Source organism: Nomia melanderi, chromosome 6, assembly GCF_051020985.1.
Source record: "Nomia melanderi isolate GNS246 chromosome 6, iyNomMela1, whole genome shotgun sequence".
Classification (NCBI taxonomy): Eukaryota; Metazoa; Arthropoda; class Insecta; order Hymenoptera; family Halictidae; genus Nomia; species Nomia melanderi.
In genome coordinates this window covers 7,272,708-7,296,618 of record NC_135004.1, presented here as the reverse complement: position 1 = coordinate 7,296,618, position 23,911 = coordinate 7,272,708, and the positions used below count along the sequence as shown (strand labels likewise).

The 23,911-nt window shown below is 42.1% G+C and overlaps 1 protein-coding gene across 7 annotated transcripts in view; it reads left to right on the top strand.

Moving 5' to 3' along the window:
• Rbp6 (RNA-binding protein 6) overlaps positions 1–23,911 on the top strand; it is an 824,356-nt gene that overhangs the window by 769,391 nt on the left and 31,054 nt on the right. The gene's annotated exons all lie outside the window — the stretch shown is intronic.

The window sequence follows — 23,911 nt, the reverse complement described above, 5'->3', positions numbered from 1 at the left end:
TCGTTTCCGCCCGATCGAAGAACCAAGGCTTCTCGCGTCAAAGAAACGTCGAGACCCCATCGCGACGCGCGACGAACAACTTTCTATGATGCATTCTGTCCTTCGGGATTGCCACGTGTGCATGTCTTCGTTTGTGTCTACATGTGTGCGCATATGTGTGTATGCGTTTATGAATGTGTGCTAACTTCGCCATCCTCCATCGTGAATCGAACGATATCGAAGACCGTGTTTTACGTGTTGATTCGCTCGTATCTGGGAACGCTTTCGATCAGCGCGAGGGCGAGTCGAATCAATTTGAATTCTGTTCTTCGCCACGGAGCCACGCCGACGTTGAGCACTCGGCGATAAGTCCGTTAATCGATTCCATTGCGGGACAACATCCTGCGTCTCGTGTTCCCCGTGAGGGACACTGCACATGGTCGAGCAAATTCGCGTTCTCCCCGGAATTCGGCGCATCCGTTGAGCTTCCTCGCGAGGAAGCTTCGATTGCTAGCGAGCGGTTCGCACGATACGAACACGAATGATGTATAAAGTCATTATAAATTATTGTATCGGTATAATCTCGTCGGTTTAAGTTTTATGAAAGAGTTAAGGAGGTTACTCGGCAGACTTTCTACCCCGTTCCGTAACCGACCGACGCTTGCGACCGGAGATCGATTGCGACTGACGGAGCATCCGGTTTCACGGGATGACGCACAAACCGCTGTTTCGAACGGATTGTTTGTTTATTTGTTGATTTTTCTCTGTTGTCCGTTATCAGTTACATTACGAGTTCGTGGAATTTATACGCGTTCCAAGAACGGAGTTTAATAACAGGTTTCGCGATTGAATATTTTCCACAAAAATAGAACAGCGCTCGCGGTTGCGCGAAGTCTTGTGAATTGTACCGATGAAATGTAGTTTGATTCACTCGCCGTGATTCGTTGATTGTAATACATGAACCAGGTTCATAAATGAATTGGCACGAAATTGTAGAAATGGTTTGCTTGTTTGTAAATATTTACGCAAACCTCTGAATTTTTTTCGTTCTAAACAGATTTGATAGAGAAATATCTGAAATCCAGAATGAGCGTCATTTAAGATTTTCATTTATATATCACTTTTATTACGTGGTTAGTATTAAAGCAGTTTACACAGAAAATCATTAATCCCTGAAAGTAGTTGAAATTAATAAAACTCTAAAAATGTTAGAGACATTCAATTTTCTTATGTCTAATGGGTGTTATACCCTGTTTACTGATGTTCATCGAAGTTTAACAAGCGTCGGAAAAAAACATCGTAGAACCGTTTCCCTTAATATACCCACGGTCTCGCTCGGTTTTTTTAAAACACGACGGGGCTACCACGTAAATACGCACAGCTTGCCGCTGCAAAAATGTTGAAAAACTCAATTTACCGAAGTAGGACAAGATAATGAGAGGTTGATGTATGGGAAAAGTTACGTCGTTAAACCGACCCTGGAATTCTTACCTCCGCGCTCAATACCAGATTGCGTGCCTTCAACTATCAATAACAAACAAGCCCCGCTGTTGCGGAATTTTTCTTCCGAGGCATCAAGGCTTTGCGACGCGAAACGCTGTAATATCGTTTCGATCGATTAATCGATATCAATTACTTTTTTCCTTCCGCCTACGAGCTCGAAACACACGTGAAATTCTCGATCGACTATATAAACCGAACTCCTTGCCACGAATCGACAAAAGGAAACTCCATTTCGCTGTAATTGAGATTACCAAACGAAAAGAACCGAGGAAAAGACAATTTGCCAATTAATTCGGAAATAGGATTAACTGCCTTATGATACGCGGACGCCATTGTTGCCCTGATTGCCGACCCCACATGCGGGATTGAAACCCGTCGAATTTTCCCATGGTATATTTAAATCGGCAGTCCATTAAATCGATCGTAATTTAGGATTAATTGCGCGGTCGCGGAACGGGGTAAAATGTCATTGTTAATATCGGGTAGGGGTAACGAGAGCGTATCGATTGCAAACGATATGCGAGGGAACCGCGGCGCGGTTGACCCTGCACGCATACGATGTGGTACACACACGTACGCCGGAGCAATTAATAGGAAACGTTTCGAAAATGAACGCATCCGTGGCTCCGGTATCGGCTGATCTAAATCGAACCGGTTGATTGGAGGTAGTTGCGGGCAAACTTTTCGGGGTCAAGCATCCTTCATGTTGGATTCGAATTCTAAATGAAAATCCGCGGTCCATCATGGACGAAGAAGGCCAAAATAAAGCCTCGCCGGACGTTTCTGCGCACGGTTATTCGGACGGATATTCGTCCGATAGTATTATACGCTTACTGTTCGTTTCAATTGGCTTACGAGTTAAACCATAAAGACATCCTTCGCATTAACGGAATAATTATCTTTGCACGCTTTAGTAGACTTCGGGTTTGTTCCTTTTTCCTCGGTATTTCTTTTTGATTTCATTGTTATTACTATACTACAGGTAACCTCCACATAGTTTGTAGGAAATAGTGTTTTATGTATAGTAAACTTCTTATAAATTTCTTTCTCTGTCGGAGAATTATTAATTCTTGAAGTCGCAATCAACAGCAAAATAATACAGCAAGGGGTGAAAAGACCAGTCTCTTTGATAACAATTTCATAGTTTATGCGTCAACTGTATAAACAAACCTGCTATTTCTCCTTGTACAAATCAACGCGTTGGCAATGTTCTCTCTTGAATTTTGTGCTTCTTTCATTGAAAATATCGCTGGGGTTACCTGTACATCGTTCTCAATATTATTTTCCATATTATTTCTTTATCATAGATTTTCATTTTGAAATTAGAAAACCAAGTTAATCAAACGGCGTTGCGTCGAAACGTGTGTCCGCGACGAAAGTGACCTCGCGTCCACGCGTAAATGGAGATAAGACGTTTACATGAACCAGCGTGCCGATGTGGCGACCATCGCGGGCGTAACACTAATCTCAACGAAGCTTCTTTCGATCCCATAACTTTTACCCTTGCCCTCTGTCTGCCGCTCAGCCATTGCTCTTACACGTCTCACTTGCTCATCTGTTCCTTTCTGTTTCGTCCATTTCTGGCCATTTGTCTGCCTTGCTCATCTGTCTTCGCAAACTGTATCTCTCTGTCTCTCTCTTTCTCTCTTCCGCTCACTCACTCTCTCTTTCTCTTCTTGTCGTTCCACCCTTTGTTTTCCACCTCGAGAAGAAATTTCGAGGGGAAAGTTTGAACTTCTTCGAAAGCCCCGCCACACTTGCGTCTCGCCCCCCCCCCCCCCCGCACAACCATGAATCAAGCGACGCTACGCCTCACTGTACATGAAAAGCCTGGCATGAGGATAGCGGAAGCAGTAACACATAACGCCAATAGTAGCGGACAAACTGCGACAGGTGTCCCATGCACGTCGACGAACAGTAAATTAGCCGACGGTAGAAAAAGGAATAAGAAAGTGCCGGACGATCTCGGTCGACTGCGCGCGACTCTCAATATTGAATAGCGTCACGGGATAACGTAGACAGCAAACGATACGTCCTCCAGCATTTCCTCCGTCTTTTCCTCCCCGCATTTTGCTCCGACGATGCGTGCACATCGTTCCTTAGAACAATTCGCGTGAATGGGCGAGAAGTGAACTCATAAATAATGCACAATGTTTTTCGGACGTTGCAACTCATCCTGCTCCCCTTCCCTCTTTTCCCCGAAAAAAGGAAACGAACCATTTCCAGCGCTTCACTTTCCTCCAGAGACCCCGTGTCGATACTTCCCGGAATCGTTTCCAATTTCCCCCGCCGCCCGCTATTTAACGCATTTGAATAACTTTTGTCGGACGGGGAGAAACTACTGTCTCTTTCTCCTTTCCTTCCCTTCCCTTTCCTATCTCCATCGCACTCGCTCTCCCCCACCCTCCTTCTTTCTATTTTCTCTCTTTACTTGCGTATGGTTCACGAGGCATGGCGGTAGAAGGAAAAAGAGAACATCGGCCACGATGATTGATCACCGTAAACGAAAACCCTCCCGCCTTTAAGCCGTCCGTACATTCCCAATGTCCGAAAAACATTCGTTGGTTAAGCCACCCTCCGTCGCGAATACGAAAAGAGGGGTTGGCTTCGCCCGGCGATCGCGCGCGGGAACGGCCGAACCGAATTTCCTCGAACCGTGTAGGATATTTCCTACGTGAAGATCGAACCGGGGTCGGATTTGCATTCGACCGGAATTCTCTTCGGACTCGCACGGGGACTGGTTCCGTCGAAGTGCCGGAAAACGAAAATCTATCTTTCCGGCGTTAGTGATTTTTCGTGAAATAGTCTGCCACGCGGATCGTGTGTTTAGTCGCTGGTTCGGTTCAGACTGACGCTATATATAAAATAATGCTTTGCCACTTTTCCTGGTGGGTTCTCGAGCTCTACTGAATTCTACCCAGCTCAACGTATATTTATAAAATTATAATTCATCTGTAAACTTGTTGTTATCACGAAATCGTATTATTAAAGAGACGCTATAAGTTCGTTCCTTTGTTAAACACGAAAAGAGCAAATACAAAGGATAAAAAAATAGTTCATTCATCGATCACGTTAATAATATTGACTGAACGCTCTCTGCTAGGGGTAGAAATAAGAGGAAAATGCCAAGCCAATAGCTCAGTAGTTCTTCGGAAACACTCGAAATTCCGTGAAATTCAACCGCGTGGGAATAGCTGTGCAATTACGTGGCAACCGTAACGTTTCTCCGCGATGATTCATGGGAGTCAGTTTGCGCGATAGTAATCAATTTCCGACGTGCAAGCACATGGGGCACCGTGCACTCGCAGTTTCTCCGTTACGACACGCCGGGTTCGCATGCCAACCGCAAGTTTTGTCACCTTGCCGCGGTATAACTGTCCGTCGCAACTCCGGGTAAACCTGATCGACAAGGGTGAACGGGCAAACTAACCAGCAAAATGTTCCACGGCATATATGAAAAGAACAAGAGAGAGGGGAAGAGAGACCGCGGGAGACTGTTACCCGCTAGAAGAGATAAAACAACGCGTGCCCAGTGAGACTAGGGACTTAGGGGGTTGCTGGTACTTTCAGGTGCCTTGGGACTACCGCACCTATCAGCCGGAGACGCGGCGCTACACAGCTACTCCGCAGAGTACAGAATCATTCCCGAACAATGAGCCCCAGAAGCGCGTGTGTACGAAACTATGGTATCGGAGGTGAAGCTCGTAATCCGTGAAACTGTTCTATGACCGAGGCATGATTATTCGGGGACGGTAGCTTGTGTTAGAGACGAACCAGAAGCTGAGTATTCGAGGCCATGTACAAAATATCTCATTGCGGAACCTTGACATTTAATTGGACCATTAACTACGTTCTATGGATTCTTTGTTTCGAAGTATTATTATAGTAATGAAAATAATAAATTTGTCTGCTTTAATGGTTCCTGCGCGCTTCGTCGAGAGGAGGAGTTCATTGCGGGAAAAAAATGTAGTGGATATGTCATTATAGATGTACAAAGTTAAATCAATCAAAGGCAACATAAAATGTTAGGGGAATAGTATTTATGATTTCTGTAGGATAAGTCGTGAAATTTAAGATTGACGGGTTCCGTAAATCCAGCCTTAACGACCTAACACATCGCGTTATTCGTGACGGAGACGTAGTGACGTATCGTATGAGAGAGTGAGACTCGCTAATGGATCGGATAGTAAATTCTTCGTCCGAGATAAAAATTCTCAGTTCCTCTTTGACTCTGACTGCCATGTCCTTTTACCCGTGACTAACAACGAGACACTTCTAGCTGAGTTACCGTTGCTTCAGCGAACAGACGTAACGATGACTTTCTCTAACGTAGACGTTATATAATGAGTTCTCTTCCTTTTTCTAACAATCCTGTGCCGGAGATCTCGCGCGAATCTATCTTTGTGGAATTTTAACTAAATCTCTAGACAGGATCGGAATAAGTTGAAGGGTCCCTTCTCTTTAGTCGTTTCTTTATCGAGCGTTGCGTGTTCTGTGCACTGCACTTTCGCCCATCTTTTTTCTTTCCTTCACTATGTCAGACAGCTGCCTTGACTTTCCTGCATCGCAGAAGACTGTGCAAGATTTGATTTGAATGATAATATTTCGAGAAAAATTGATATTCGGTGATTAGCGAAAGAGAAATTCATCTGAAGAGATTTATTTCAATGATTATTTAGTCGCCATTCGAGGCATTTATGTCAGTTACTGTTGTCAATTATTCAAAGTTATTTTGAATGACTAGTTGAAATAATTATTCGATTCTTTGTTCGAATTACAAAACAGAAAAATATTTAGCAGACATCGTTGCTATTGTATAATTCCCATAAGCAGAATATTCATCGCACCGTGCGATTCGAGTAAATGTCGGGAGTTGATTAAACTAAGAGCAAATTGGTTTCAATTTTAAACACATATTAACCTACTTCTTATAATCTTCGAACCAATTGAAATTCTCGCTCGCAGCGAATAGTAAATTAATGGCCATCGAGATTCGCTAAATAAACGTTATACGCGTTAAATAACGAAGCATTCTACGGATATTCACAGCACGATTTCGCATTTTAATACGACGTCGACGAATCAAAAATATCGACAACTACATCGAACATCAAATTCCCTAACTTCCAGCAAAATTAACAATACTCGCCTGCACCCGATCCAATTTAAAACTCTCGCTAGTCGATGTTACGACTCGATGATCAAACGCGTTGGGTACATTTCAAGAACTAAGTACCCAATAAATAACCAACTGTCGGGGACGCCGTTCTATCGGCGACTTGAAAATTCATCCCCCGTTCGGCGGCATCCTCGCAAGTGGTTCTCGATCAACAGATCCGTATTATTATTTATCGTCCATCAATACGCCTCTTCTAGCCAGTCGCGGTGGACTGGTTCTCGCGGGTCACGATCGATGAGAGGGACTTCTCTGAAAATACTCTTTCAACCCGGCGATATTTCCGCGCCTACATCAATTCCGTGTACGATTGGTACACGCTAGGCACATGGACGCGTGTGTACAATGCACGTACACACTATGACGCGCGCGGGCGAGCGTTCAATCGAACCACGCCGCACCGCGCCGCGTCCTTTTATTGGGGGATGGCCGGGCGACGGGAGGAGGCGAGCGAAGGGGTTGTTGCCGGGGGTTGCACGGTAGGAGAGAGGTGCACCGTCGTATTTCACAGTCATTACCGTAACGTGTTACCGAGCGCGCTCGTTGCGCCACGCAATAAATCGTCGGTTACCGTTACCATGGATGGAGCGCAAGGAGGGTACGGGTGTTCGAGGGGCGAGCTCGGGTGTTATTGTGGCGCCCCCGAAAGCTCCACCGCCCTACCCCACGGCGTTCGCATCAACCCCCGAGCTATCGATGTGACACGATCTGTTCATAACAATCGTAACCTCTTTTTCCTCTCCTTCTGTCGTTGTTTGTATCTGAAATTCTTTTTGCCTCGCCGCGCTCAGACATCGGGGAACCACGACAACGACTCGGTCGTTCAAAATCTGCTTCGATCCTGCGACAAAGTCACGGTGTAATCTGATTGCCGTGTAATCACGTTTCGACGCTTTGCCAATACACCTTTCTTTTTCTTTTCGTTTCGTCTTGTTTATTGAATCAGTTATACGTTATTTTATGGATAACGCGTTGAACGCGACCTGGTTTGTTGTAAAGGAAAAGGTAATGGGGTTACATTTATAAATTTCGTGCCCTTTTTAAGGGGTTGGAAGACATGCGCTACTATCCGGAGATCAGTCGATTGCAACTGAAACGCTGTGAGAGGTCTTGCTGGTTCCGTAGGCTACAATTTTCGCGCATCGCGCGTGAAATCGGTTCGCTTTTCTTCTCTATCGACGATCACAGTCAACGTGACGCCGCGAGTTTCTAAAGTGTCTCGCGCACACCCATTACTTGTATTATACACGCTGGAACTATTGTACATAATTTTCACCCGTGGTATGAGGGATTGGAGCCGCGCGTAATTTTCGTGGAACTTTTGGCTTCGCGTCGGGAATCCCAATTATCCAAAGTTTACACGTGACGCGTGCCGTTGCGGATGATCCCGCGGCGACGTTGTCGCGCGCGAGCTACTTCCGCTGCTGGGATTTCAGGTCGATTGGTATCATTCGTCCTCCCGTGTATCGCACGCGAATTATTCGTGCCGACCCGTACACGGATCGCGAACGATCCGAGCGGCAAGGATTTTTCGGCGAGTCGGGGACGCGCCCGATACAAAATATGCTGGAGATAGCATGTACACATGAGGGAGGGAAACGGTCGTAGAAAGTCCTCATCCGTTTGATACCCGCCATTCGCGCGGAGTAAAGCGCGGGGACGCTTTCGGGTCACCGTGTACATACACGCGTTTATACGGTTATTAATGGACCCGTGTGGATGCGTGTCTGTGTGCGCGCGCGTGACTGACCTGGCGGAACGCGGCTGTTGAAGGAAAATGGCTGTACGGTTTCGTTTCCTCGGAACGAAGCGTCCATTTTTGAATATTGGTTCACATGTGTCACGGTAAACGCTTTGGTGAAATGCACGTGCTTAGCAGTCAATGCGTACATCTATCTGTTAATGCGGTAAATTCATATACTTGAGAGCGAAGAGATTTATCCTCTAAAAAAGGGGATATAAATTTTTTAAGTGAACACATTTGCTTAGTTATTAAAATATAAAACAATGATTTATTGATATATGATTGATATATAAATCTAATGTTTGCTGGTTCATTAAATAAAATAGTAATACGTTTCATTCATGTATTGTTTAGTAGATAAACACGTTTACTAGGAACGGTTACCCAACATTTTATATAAGTGTAAATATTGACTGATAAGTATATACGTTTATCAAATGTTATCGCGGTGACATATACAACGAATATTTCTAAGATAATTACGGAATATGTAACTCCAGCATTTGTATTTTTTGTGAAATATTATACGAACATTGAAGACTGGTACAGTAATTCTCTCAGTAACAACGAAAGACTTATCGATTAATTTTATCACGGAATTTGAAACGGAACTTTTATTACTCTATTTGAATTGTTTATTCTCTATACGAGGATTTGAGGGATTATAAAATGATATTAATAATTCGATGAACACGTACAGTCAATAAGAATTCAATACGGTTCAGAACCTCGTCTCTCGCGCCCATATTCATGCATGTACACGTGACAATATACATAATTATATACATATATATATGTATATATACATATATATACATATATATATAAATATATATATATACATAAAGAATATATGTATACATGATTAATATAAATAAGAGAAAGAATTATATACATACAAATATAAATATAAATAAAAATATAAATACAAATATATATATATATATATATATGTATACAAATATAAATATACAAAGGGAGCTATGTAAATTAAAGTTGTTCATATTTGTTGAAACGCGGATCGTAAGTCGTCGATCTAAATATTATTCATTTCTACGACGACGATCAACCGCCATTGATCAATATAATATACATTTTAAGTAATCGTTACGGCAATACGCGACGTTATACGTCGGATCGGCTTCTGAATTTTTTCATGTGAACATGTTCGCTGAAGAAACCCTGTTTTCGGGTAGCCCTCCGTTTTTTTTATTTTCCTATATATATATGTATATATATATATATATATATATATATATATATGTATATACATGTATATACGGTGTTTCGAATCTCGAACAATCATTGTTGTCGCAGAACAAACGCGATATTGCGACGCCTCTAATTACAAAAAACGATTTGACCGACAAAGCCAGCCTTTGTTCAGTCGCGGCCATGTTTTCAAATACGCTCGCCAATCGGCCGAAGCGTTCGTATTGTTCGCCCGTGTGTAGCTTATTTTTTTCCTCGTTTTCAATCAGTATCCTTCGCCAAGGATCGCACGATCTCATTTCACGGGACCGTGGCGAATCGATGCGCGAAGCCCGTACGGTTTCTCGTGTTCGGAATTCCCAACGATTCAACCCTGTGTATATACATTTAAAAGAGAAGTAATCTCTAATAACTATAATTATCGATTCGAATGCTCGCGTTCGAGAACAGAAACGGCGGCGCGCATCGACGCGCCACGTCTCGACGGGAACAGCGTTGGGAAAGTGTTCAGCGAACAGCCACGTACCCTCGCGATCCGCGATACCGTCTCTCGTTTATCGAATTTGATTGTTCTCGCCAGCCGCTCTTTCCCAACGCTGTGCAACAACGAATCACCGAGCCCTTTCCCCCCGAAATTGCTCTGTTACTCGACATTAAAACTCAGTTCAGACGATAAGCGACAAACCAAACGAAAAAGAGCAAACAACAAAAATACTACACCCTGTTCTCACGTGAATCTCTTGACCGGAAGTTACGAAAAATGTTCACAGACGCATGGCTGGCAAACTCTGTGGTCCTACGTCAAGCAAAGCGTCGTCTGCCTCTACCCCCATTCCATTAGGTACTGTTAAAAAAAAAGACACGAAAATATCGAAAAAGCGAAACGACGCGCACACTCTAAATACACCCCCATTCATCCACACGTACACGAACAGAGCAAGGATATATGCGTACACGCAATACACACACACACGTATACATACACGGACACGGACAAGCGCGTTTGTCCAGTCACACGGTACACGTACATGTAACATAGAGACTCGAAAAAAGAGGAAAAGAAAGAAAGAAAGAGAAACGTGCGCGAGCACAGGCTCAGTGCGCACATTCGAGTATAGCTGCGACGCAAGGGAGAATGATTAGACGCTGAAAGCGCAGCGCCTCCTTTCCGCGGAGAAAAGCGAAAAACAAGAAAAAGAGAAAATGTTTCACGTTCGAACAGAGAGGAACGAAAGGAAAGCCCCTGCGAGGGACGAAACGGGTAAAACACGTGAACACCGAGACCGGAGATAAAAAAAGAGGCGTATAAAAAAACCTCTCAGAGGGGAGTGAAAGGGAGGCAGGTCGGTCCGCGTACCTTCTCCCTTCTCTCTTCGATTTCCTTCATTTCGTCGACTTCTCCTTCTTCTTCTCTCTAACCGGTAGAACTAGATGTACAACGTATATTTCCTCGATTATCGTCGTTCCGAGAAGAAAACGGAAAATTTGATAAAGTAACGAGAGACAAACTCACATCTGAATCTAGGATGCCCAATGCCGAAGCTGCGCGCGGTTGCACGTTATCGTGAACATCGAAATATTCATTGAACGTGTTTTCAATGCTTCGACTTATAATTTGAAAGTCAGATCAACCCGAAACGATTTCCATCGATCGCGTTTGTTCCTTTTCGTTTTCTCGTGGCGTACTGAAATTTTGAAATATATTCTTAACGGAGCGTCGATGAAAAAAGAAGGAACGATTAGGACAACCCGCGTCAGCATTGTTCAACCAGCCAAAGCAATAACTAATGCTTGATGGATGCGGAAGAAACGATTTACAAAATGAGAGACGTCGAGATCATTCTTCCCCCTTCGTTGATTGTGCACGAGTATGGAGAGAGGTGGGAGAGGTAATGAAGCGGCGAACTAGAGTTCGTCCGGAAGACGTACGGTTCACCGTAGATAATCGGTAGACACTCGTGCGAGGAGTGCGAACCGAGAGTCAGTTTCCGGCAGCGATCGATAGCGATCGGATCAACGCCGGCACTGTCGATGATGTTCAAACAATTCGTTGACGAAGTACTTTGCGGTAATGAAATTTTCGGTGTCATTAATTCTATGCAACAGTCGACGGTATCAATTTTCGGTACCGATACTTTTTCAAATTATTCCGTATCAGTACTCGATTGATGCTCCACGAAATTGTCGATACTCCGGTCACATTTCACTCTGAAGAGTCGCTCTTTGTTTGCCTGATACAAACGAAGCACGAATAAGTACTTCTCCGTTGACTTTTTCGATTCTGCCTGTTAGAAGTTCGCGAGAGTTTCCATCAACAATCTTAGAAGTTGTTGAGAGTTGAAATTAAATGGCACCGCTGTTTTCAGTATTACGTAAGACTCAGTTCTGTTCCAACCAATGGATTGCCTCCAAATATGAGGAACGTTTCGATAAAAAATCTTCTCATTCGAAAGATGAAGGAAACTCTTAAATTCAGCCTGTGATAATCATTATCATATCTACTTAATGCTTTTGTTTAATGAATAAGATGTAATTCTCCCGAGTTAAAGATCAATGTTCTAACGAAGTATCAAGTGAGTATTTGTTATGACGAAAGCTATCAACTGTTTCGTACTATTCAATAAAATATTAAAATTTTCGCACTGTCATCAAGAGTGTTGATTCGGTGTTATTCCGATCACTAGCGATCGATACAATTAATATTTATGATCTCACCTTTCCTTTCTTTCTCTCTGTGTCTTCCATCTTCTCCCCTAACCTCCAAGCCCATAAATCCCGTACCGAGATCTAATCCTTCCGTCTTTCCCATTTCTCTACCGCCCGTCCCTCCCTTTCATGGTCCAATCAGTCTGGAAAGAGTTTAACGTGTTTCTCTCTAGTAGACGTTTGATCTTCGTAGTGGTTGAGAATGTAGTCACGTTCTATGTAATCTCTAAGCTAAACACTTTAATCGAAAACACTTAGCGTAGGTCATATAGGTATAACGATATAGGCGTTTCCGGGTGTTCAAGCTGAAGCATCCTGCCGGTGCCCGATCTGTGAACGCGGTTTATTAAATTACCTTTAAAGGCTGATCCTCCGTGATAGCGGTTGTCACGCAGATCGGTTATGTATTTGCGAGATGGTAATTCGCCCCGTAAGTTTTTCTTGCCTCCTCTTTTTGAAATATTGATCCTTTAATTCCTTTTTGTTGCTATTTGATTGAATGGTCAGTAGTGAAACAGTGCTTTACTATAAAGAAACATATTTTTCTTTCACTAGTTTAGATTTGTTTAGAATTGTTGATTTTTAAGATTAAAAAACGAACGTAATCCTGACGGAAATTCACGTGTACAAAAGCATTTCGTAATTTCGACACACTTTGTATTTACAATAAATACATAGGAGAAAACGTGAGGAATCGATCTCAGACGAAAGGGAATCGACAGAGTGCTGACGCCACGATACCGCTATCTCTTATCCAGAGCAAATTACATATTGCTAAACGTAGAGTAAGGCATCCGCTAAGTTAGACGAAAGAGTAAACGAACGAAAAAAAAAGATGAACGTAAGAAAGAGAGTACCGACCCTCGTAGAAAAGATTACTGCACCGAAGCAAACTGCCCGACAAAAAGGAGAAAAAAAAAAACAGTTCAACGAGGAAATTGTGCTTTTTGTATCGTTCTCCCGCTTACCTTCCACGCCTGTTCAATGTCCTCGATCTCCATCCTCCACCACCTTCCTGTCGAACATTGAAAATGGAACGTAAAAGCAAGGACGACATCACAAAAGTGACACACCTAAAGCGTCGCGCAAGCCGTTCTTGCGATCCGTATCGCGGTTTAAGAGTGATCGCGTTTTCAGTAAACTTGATTCCTTTCAGTCTCGTTCGCTGACCTACCAATTCCAATGATCTCGTTATTTCCACTTTTTCAACATAATTATCGTCAGCCTTTTATTAACACACATCTCCGTTTTCACTTGTCTCTCAAATAAACTGGATCTCTTAAAAAAATACGTAACTTTTCCTTTAACACATTAAATATAGCTTTCTCTTAGTTTTAGCTTCACAAATACACAACTTTCGGAAATATAATTTATGCAACCTTAAATTCGTCGTTCATACCGCCCATAAACGGTGATGATCCCTTAGTGTTATCATTGCTTTAGCGTATTCACTCGACATGCGAACGTACGATACAACACTCATTAATAATTATATTTCAAAGGGCATTCGTCGCGAGCCACGCACGTTAATACTTGCGCAATCAAAACAGTTAACATCGCGCGTAATTGTGAACAGCCTCGAGCAAAAACGGTTTACCATCGTCCGAGTAGTTTAAGCGAAACTATTAACATCGTCGCACGAATTTGACAGCAGCGTCGGCACCGTTTCCCGATGCCCGTACGCTCACGCGCGCGCCGAGGACAGCAAACAACGATCATCGATCGCAACGAGGTTACAAGGACGGAGATTCGACATTGAAAAGATGAAGCGAATCTTTCGCGAACCTTGCTTTTCTCGATCGCCCATACCGAAATCCTAAAATCGTTCTCACCTTGTCCCGCATCCTATCCCGTTGTAACGTAGCACGTGTTCACGTGAACTGCGATCCGACTTCGATTCTGTTCTGTTCACGGGGTTTGTCGTTGACGAATAAAACGAAACGGACGGAGACGCACGAAAAACGTGGACTATTGGATTAATATCGGTAATGCGTGAATACACGCGAGAAACGGAGAATAAGAGAAAATAGAAACGATGGGGACAGTATAAGTCCGTCCTCGTCTCTTGTACCGATACATTAAGAGGATGCGTTAATTCACGAGGAGATTAATAAGAGTCAGGTTTAAACGCTCATTTGCATGAATTCTAATTTCTCGGTGGAAACAAGCGAAGAGATCGAAGGAATGCATCGGAAAGAAATGGGATATTTGCGAGAACGTGAGATCGAGCGAGCGAGAGTAAAAGAGAGAAAATGAGAGTGAGAGAAAGAGAGAATGAAAGAAATAGATAGATAGATGGTTGAGTCGATGGTGTAATAAGCTAATGCCAAAGAGAAAGACACATCTGTCCTGAGCTTATACATATGTTAAACGACACGATGCTTAAACAATATTATTGATACTTTTATGCGTGGCTATAGTTCGCTCGCGTTAACGTCACCGTCGCTCCACACAGCGATAAAGGAAACGGAGATACTGGTTCGATCATTGCGCGAGAAATTTTCGGCATTACCCAGATCCCCGTGATTTCGTGATTCATCGTATCGTCGATCGATTTTTTCGTATAATCAGCATCAGTATTGGGGCAATAGTTTATTTCAACAATAGATGAATATAACGATTAAAATTCCATTATATTATATAATTTATAGCATATACGATAAGATAATTTTAGCTGTTCGAATTTATTAATTACTTTCGATAAATATTGAAACGAAACGATTCGAATGACGTCCAATTTTGATCATCGTTTACTCGGAAAATAGGGAAATGGAACGTGAAAATGGAAAGTGAAAATGGAAATAGAAAACTGGGGTTTCTTGGTTGCCACGGCACTCGATTCGAAACGACGCGGTTAACGTTATCGAGCTATGGTCCGATTGTTGCTATTCGTAAGATTGTTGTTATATCGCTGTGATCGCGCGTGGGTTTCTATAATACGTTGCCCGATCCGGGATTCGATCCGATTCGATCGATCAATCGCCTTTCGCGCTCACCGAATTATTTGCGTCGATGTGTGAGGTTTACGCGCGCGGCGGTGCTTGAAAGGCAGAGCCCGGCATCCGTAAGAATACTTGAAGGCACGTGTCGTTCTCGTCACCAGCTCGGAAAATTGGGGAAACGTTCGAAACATTATACCGTCCATGATGTTGAAATATTTATGCGTAATTAACCGCCGAATGATGGAATTATTCGATTTCACGGATCGGTTGTCGATTGTTCGATCCCTCGGCCACCCAGCTGAAAGCAGCGGGTCGCCTCGGTGATCTCGATCACACGAGGATCTTTCCATTGCGTGATACAACGTGTTTGATATTTATTTCCATCGAGACACCTTTTAAAAATCGTCGTTCGAAAATATTTATCGCCGTTACTTTTTTGATATATTTGTAAAGCTCGTTGTAATGAACTTCGGATGAACGTTATTATTATGATTATTGCCATTATGGGTACCATTATCATTAAAACTCGAACGTTTTTATTTCTAAAGCCCTGCTCTAATCGTTCAGTCGCGAGAAGAAGTTTTCTCAGGAAGTCACTTCAAGTTTTCTTACCAATGCTTCCCGATGATATTCGACTCATTTAGCCGGTGAGAATATAATAATGATACGTATACTTATATCAATAACTTTCTCGATGTAAATTTCGAAAACGAAAGGACGCTTCTTCTTTGATATCGCTATGCTCTATCGACGATGCGCCTTGGTAACGGCGTTTGTATGGCTGAAACCGTGTTATTTCCGAGACCGTCTGACCAGGGTTCGGGCAATTTATTAGAAAACACCAACGATAAGACGAGAGAGACAAATTAATAAGAGGACATCCGCAGTCACGAGAGTTTTGTAAATGTTTCACGGGTACTCGGTGAGATAAAACGAACAGACGAAAACGAACAAAATAAGAAAACGGAAAAGAAGAAGAAAAAAATGAGAAAGAAGATAACGGATTACGATTAAACGTAACATCAAATGTCCATCAGAGATCACTCTGGAGAAAAACGAGAGAAACAAGTTTATTTACACATGCGTACATATTAACGACACAATGTAATGATTCGCTGATGCTCTATTATTATAATAATTAAGGATTATAAATAATGAATGTCTGTAATAAATAAAAACTACCACGCAAACGGTTCAGAGGGAATTGAGAGGGGAATGAACATCCATGGTATCTTGTACTGAAAGAAACTGCTGAACCATCTTGATAAAATTCGTTGGCAACTCTTAGATAAATCTAAATCGAGAGTGTCGAACTAGAATCTGAGAAGCTTATAATTTTTCTTTCAGTACGGAATGATACGTTTCAATTCGAGATATACTATGAGCTAGGTATCACCTAACACGACCAGTATGCTTCTACCGTAGAATATCAAAATTAACCTATATTCATTCGTTTTTGTACTCATATGATGCACGTCGGCATCTAACACGTTTTCCAGGTGAAACGTAATTACACTCTGATATCAAAGAGTAGAAAGAGGGAAACACATAGATTACATTATTGCGTACTCGAGGGCCACGAGTGTAGTTTCTATTATTACGTTTACAGAACGAGGAAAAGTTGAAGGCAGCGAGCAACTTTTTACTTGATTTTTCTAGGATGTACTCGAAACTTTCGATGCTGGATTAAGCGGGCCGCGTCGTCGATGGAAAACATTAAACATCGTGTTGCATCTCTTCAATTTGAATTCACGGTTTACATTTCGAGCTCGCTGACGTTTGTAAAATTCAATTCAATCCCCGAGTTCGTGCCAAGTTGAAGTACAAACGCAAATACCCTTCGCGGTTTCCAATATGTTTTGCATGAAAAATTATGAACTCGTTCCAGAACATTTTTACAGCGGACAACGCATCGTTGACAACAAGAACTTCAAATAAAATTCAGCTGTTACATCGTACGAAAGACTGTTCAATTTATTCAAAATTCAAGTAAAATCGTACATACTTTTATCCCTCATTCTCAACAAAATAACAGATTTCAACCCTTTCAGACATATACGTTACATTTCTCGGATCCGACAAATAAACAAAAAATCTACAAATACAAATATCTGTTTTCACCGACGATATTTCACTCTAAACTCGTAATACGTAGAGGATAAAAATACTCGCAATTGAATTGAACGAAATTGAGGTCTGAAAGGGTTACCGTGAATTACACATTCTACACCCGCTTAATTACACCGTGAAACGGTTAATGAGATCTTAGCGCGTACTTTCTGGAAAGCTTAATCCAGCATCGTCCACGAATGGCCATGTAGTGTTTATTGTTCCCCGTAAACCTAGTACATGTTAAACTTCTATAATCGCGATGTCCAGGGGTAAAAGTGTGCATAATGTAAGATCAGTGATGTCTGTTGTTGGGTAGGAGCGGTCGTGTACCGCGCTCTGGGGCCAAGGGTGGGCCGAGTGTCCGTGAGCCCCAGCGGGGGTTGCACCGGTAAGCTTCAACCCCAAAGTGCCAGGTTGTTCCACCAAGTTCTCGTGTTCTCGCTCGTGTTGACGGTAACCGTAATCCGTAGTACGTAGTACGTACCCAAATTCCACGTATACCAACATGAACCACACTCACAGAAACACACCACAGAGAACACACGCATCCGTGAGCTGTTTCTTTTCTTTTTTTCTTTCTGTTTCCTTTCTCGGTTCATCGTTACCGACTGAGGAATTGCGATCTTCCATAACATTCGTGAACGCGTGCCCCGTAATTCAAGTTTCCGCAACGGAATCGGAAAATAGAATTACTCGGGGAGTAGAGTCGGCTGGAGTGCGGCATTACCTTCCGACCGTTGCGGTAATTATTGGAGTACAATGAGGGACGGTTGATTGTTGAAACGCGCGCGGAATTATCCATTTGATATCGTAATCATGTTATTTTTCGCTCTTACGAAAGTGATCCCTGTGGATTAAACCGTCGGAGCAACTTTTTTGTCCAAAGTTCGTACCGCGTTCGGTGAATTAAAATTCGCTCGGTCGTTTGTACGTTATCGCGTATAAATTAGCCGGAACGTTCGTACGTGTTTCCGAAATTCGAAACAAATTTCGCTGGGTCCAAACAAATCACGAATTCGACTCGACAAATATTAACGACGGAGTTCGGCTATTGTCCGATTATCACGCGCGCAGAAATATTGTACGTTAATCTGGTACGCTTCGAAATCAATAAAACATTTTTTTTTGCCGTTATCGAAACCTCATCACTCTTCACACCTTACTTTATTCTTAATTAATTGGATACGAGTCCTTGCTGCCAATTAGTTGTCTTAGGTACCCATAGTTCGAGCATTGTTGCCGATAGTATTTATATTGAATTGGTAGGATTTTTGGTACATATCATGTTACATATATATATATTTATATACATGTATATTATATACATATTGGATCTTTATGGAATGCTTAGGAGACAGAACGCCGTATATTAGTTGTGCATCCGTTTTGTTCGTTGTTTCGCCTGTAACCATTTCGTCAACGAGGCCGACGATATGCAACGTTACGAAAGGTATCGTTGCGTGACGAGATTCGGCCGAATATTCATGAAACAAAGGGCTCAGAAGGGATGGGAGGAGAACGGTGAGAGGGAAGGGTGGTAGCAACGTATGCATTGGCCGCAAAATTGCGCGTTATCGGAATAAATTTTTATCCGCATTGATGTTCGAACTCAATTTTATTTGTTATTCTAGTCGTTCCCCGTCCGCGTTGTACTCGCACTTTTCGTTATTCGTGGCAGGATTGATTGTGACACGACCGGAATTTCATTTCAGTTATAGAGCGCGGATAAAAGTGACGAAATTTCACTTGAATTCACTAAAGAGGCTTTTCATTTATATAATGTCTGTAAAATTGGACCGTAACGGAAATATTTATCATAATATTATAGATCTGTAGTTTCCGCTCAGCTATAGAAATTGTTTAAAATCGTATATTTTAACATTTCAAAGAATTGATTATAAATTGTTTATCGTTATAAATACATTACCGTCCAGAATGTAACCGAATCTATACAAAAATAATTTGATACAATATTAATCACTTGTAAATTTCGTGTAACATGTTTATCCAGGTTTTCTTTTGTATCTTTTTTCCGTTTTCGGAAACAGTATTTTGGACATTCAATAAGAGATTAACTATTATCCTTAACTAATTTTCATATCGGCTGCCAGAACGGTTATCAAGAAAATATGTTTCTGTCGAACGAGACTAGCGATTCAGTTGAATTTCAATTCCTCTACGTAATCCATTATACGAATAAGATTTCGCGAAAGGTATCCTCGGTAGAGCTCGAACGCGACAGAAATTAATTACAAGCCGAGGGAATGACTTCGTAAGATCTTTCGTTCTTTGCGAATCAAACGTAGAAGCGCACAGGCAGAACGTTTCATCAACGCGAAAGGCAGAGATACGGATTGGAATGAATGCGGAAAGAAGAAGCCGAATTGTTCCATTTTCTGTTATTTCCCTCTTTTTTCAATCCGGCTGAGTTACATCGATGAAACGGTCGATTTCTTAGATTACGCGACTCGCGAATGGAAATAGCACGCATTTTCGTCACGCGAACTCTTCCACGGAATATTAATATCAACTCTCTTAAATAGACTCGTAATGGATATCAATCAGAAAAAATTATTCAAGAGAATCTGTTTATGACGACGCACATTGTACGGTTTTAGCAATCTATCTTTATCAAAGTAGTAACTTTGAATTCCCTCGGAAACTGTTTGTAACGAAATTTAATCTTGTGAACTAATATTGTGAAAGAATAATTTCGGGATTACCGATAATCATCATTAACAACTATAATCTTGAACGAAGTTTTTACCGAAGAAACTTGAAAACAGTTTTTCAATTTTTCATCGAAAGTTAAAAAATTCATTTATTTATCAGTATAAAACCAATTAATTAAAACAAAGCTTCATAACAAGAGTAATCACAACATGATTATAAGAGAGATTTGAAAAAATAATATGTAGAAGACCCTTAACTTATTATTACAAACAACAACTTTGTAGCTATGGAGAGTCTTTCAACTTTCAAATCAGGATAGCTAAAATCACACACTGTGCGAAGCGTCGCGGTACACCCGTGTTTCCCGCACTCTCTCGCAGAGGGAAAAACACATATTTTACCAGGCGGTCGGGCAGAATTTAATTCGCCAAAAAGTTCGTCGACTAGCTGTATTTCAACGCCGCGGTGCGGCACGGTCGGATTCGTTCAAACAATAACACGAGTCGCTTCCATCGCGACCGTGTCGGCGATTAAAGGTTAAAAATATAATAGAATTTTGAATCTGTTATGAGTAGCTGACACGCGAGGAATAAAAACATCGATGCAGTTAATCGCCAGCGGTCCGGGCATTTTAACGATTTCAGTTCGCTCAAGTTGGCCCACGGCGGAGCAGGGAAAACAGGTGATAGGAGAGAGAACAACAATAGTTGAAAGAAAATAGACTCTAACGAAACAACAAAACCGTTCGAGGAATCGGACTCTCTGGTTAATCATAAACAAAGTATTCGCAAAATCGCGGAATGATATTTCGGATATGTATACTGATTTCCTTCTTTTTCCTGAGACTCGCTGTAATGGCTAACAGGGTAGCAGAGCAAGGGGAATCGGCCGCTTGCTCCACCCTGGTCCTTCCAAGAAACGGTAACCAAGACTTCGTGTCCTTAGAAATCGGTAAACATGTTCGTACTATGGGCCTCTCACGCTCAGAGTCAATTCAAAAAGCTGAAAGTTCACAAGGGTAAGGGGAATCGGTCGCACATTCCATCTCGGTCCTTTCAGGAAACAGTACCCAGACCTGCGTTGCCGGGATTTCGTAAACATAAGAAGCTAACGAAACGAAATCAGACAGCGATGCTCGTTACATCTCCCTTCGTCGCATTCTGTTCCGTCTGCTTCTTTCGTCACGCGGTTCAGCCAATAATACCAACCGTTGTTCTGTAGCTTTGACGCGAACATCCTGAATGAAAGAGTCCCCTTGCCCCTCCAACTTTTCTTAACTTTTTGGATTGACTGAAGACATGAGAGGCGCATAGTACATCTCACTTCATCGCATTTCGTTTCGATTGCGTTCTTTGTTGCGCAACTCGGACAATAACAAGGACATGCTGAAACTGAGCCGTCATAACTACCAGGCTGAGTCCACGAGTTGGACATCCCCCCTTGCCTTCCTGCCCTGTTAGTCGCCATAGCGAAGCTCAGGATATAAGAGGCGGGCAGTAGGTTCTTCGAGGGGTAAGTATCGAAGAAGTGATTTGAAGGTTGAATACGTGTCAATTATTTATCGTATGACGAGTTGCACAGTTTTATTTAGTGTTGCTTGAAGGATTATCGTAACGTGTATTTGGCTGTCGTGTAATACAGTCATGTTGATTCCTCTTATATTAATTAGATTATTTATTTTAGTACATAATGAGAATGGCGAAAGTCAATGTTAGTTACATTTAAAATTAATACTTTCGACTTAAAACTTTGAACGAACACGAAATGAATAATTTATTCAACATTATTCCCTATCACGATTACATGTATATATAATGAAAATAGATTTCGATGAGACTCCCCGAACGGCAAAGCTGCGTGCGACAAGCCGCTTCCAGTGCAAGCCGTCGCGACTCGTCGTAAGATAAATCATAACGTGTATGCGCCCCTTTAGGGACGAACTGCTTCGAACGATTTCACCCGGGCGTCGAAACTTTGAATTACTTTTCGTCGACTCTTTTCAATCTTCCCCAGTTTCCTGGTAGAACCACGTCCGTCCGCCTCCGCCCCCTTTCCTCGTAATGCATTTCTGTTTCTCGAAGCGACTTCTGTTTACTCAGATTGATACAAGATTCCTGAAACTTTCTGACCGAGGCTGACTTTCTTTTCTACGGACTGTTACCCAAAGGTATTGGTCCTTCTATATTTTAATCGAAATTATTTCCGAAGTATATTTTAATAGAACGTACCAATTTTATCACGAGATAAAGTTACAATCAAAACCTTCTACTTCAGGTTTTCGATAAGATCAAATTTGACCATGAGTTTGTCTTTAGTTAGTAAATTCAAATGTTCGAACTGGATTTTCTCGAAAACAACATTTCGATCGACAACATTCTTTTCCCTACTTTTTAATCGGTATTTCACATAAAATAATTCTATACTTTCGACTTATTTTTTCACGTAGAATCACTCCGTTTCCAGTTCTACTATCCATACTAGACACCCTAAAAAATTGAGCTCTTATCCTCTCAGCTTCTTCGATATTGTCCACTCGTGCTAAAAGAGCAGAATCAACGAATTAACTTCGAAGATGAACTGTCTCCGGTTGTCGTGTTCCAGTAACCTAGTTTCATCTATGCATTATACATCTGCGTCTTTGATCGTTTCCCCTATTAAGAGCGGATTTAGGTGCAGCGGTACGCTTAAAGCACAGTTGAAGTATTTTTATAGTGATTAGATTGTTACCAGAACCGTGTTGATACTTCGTTGTATCGGTTGTGCCCAAGAGACGAACTTGTTTTCTAACTAACAAACGTAGTGTAAGATTGTCCATTAAAACTGTATTCTTCCTATATTCTCTCTTCTACATGTCGTATTCTTCACCATAGTGTCTAGAATAGCTGAGAAGTAATGGTACGAAAGATCTTTCTAACTAATATGTATAAATATACATATACATACACATACGTTATCTACATATATATACGCATTATAAATATATATTTCTATCCCGTATCTCGTACTGGTGTTGGATGACTGCCTAGCTCATAGTAAATAGATACTTCCAAGATTTCCAGTTTTTTCTTATTCGTAATCAGTAAAAAGGCCTAACCGCTACATTAGTTTTCACTAGAACTTTAGCCTAACGTCTTTAGACCCGTGTTTATTTGGGAACGCGAGTGAACGCGGCGGGTTGTAATCTGTGTGTAAAGTATACTATACGTGTATAGCATGGGGAAGCGAGAGAAGCTACGAATCGTTCGCTTAAAACAAGAAAGAAATGACGAGGATTGCCATCGGTGACTGAAAAGGCACGGGCCTGTCCGGTGTCATCGCCTGGTCCCTGGCTGTCGCGATACCGTCATCGGCCCAAGAATTTTCGTCTGTTGACGGGGGCAGCTGCATGCATTTGAGAATCTATGTTCGTAGTTCTAGTGAAAACTGTGGTTCGTTCCACGTTGCGAAACAATGTTCTCTTCGTTGGCCACGGGACCCATAGCCAGAACGAACGACGATAACAACCCTCGAACGAACATCCACGAATCTCAATTTCGTATCTCGCGTCGTGTATGGCGTTCACGCGACTTCGATTCTTTTTCTCTCTTTTTCGCGTTTGAATCCTATCTGCGCAGATATACCACCCTCCACCCCCGCCCAACCTCTACCTCCAGTCATTAACGAGACATAACAAAGCGCGTCGGTGATTCCATTGAATAATTAGCTCGGATTGCGTCGCGTCGCGTTAGCTACACACACCGTAGGCTATGGGTCACTTTTGTACCGCGCTAGACACGAATCAATTTGAGTCGAGTTAAATGCAAAATGAGAGGAGGGGAGAGACGTCTGGGACAGGATCGTTGCCGAGAACCGATGACGAAGACT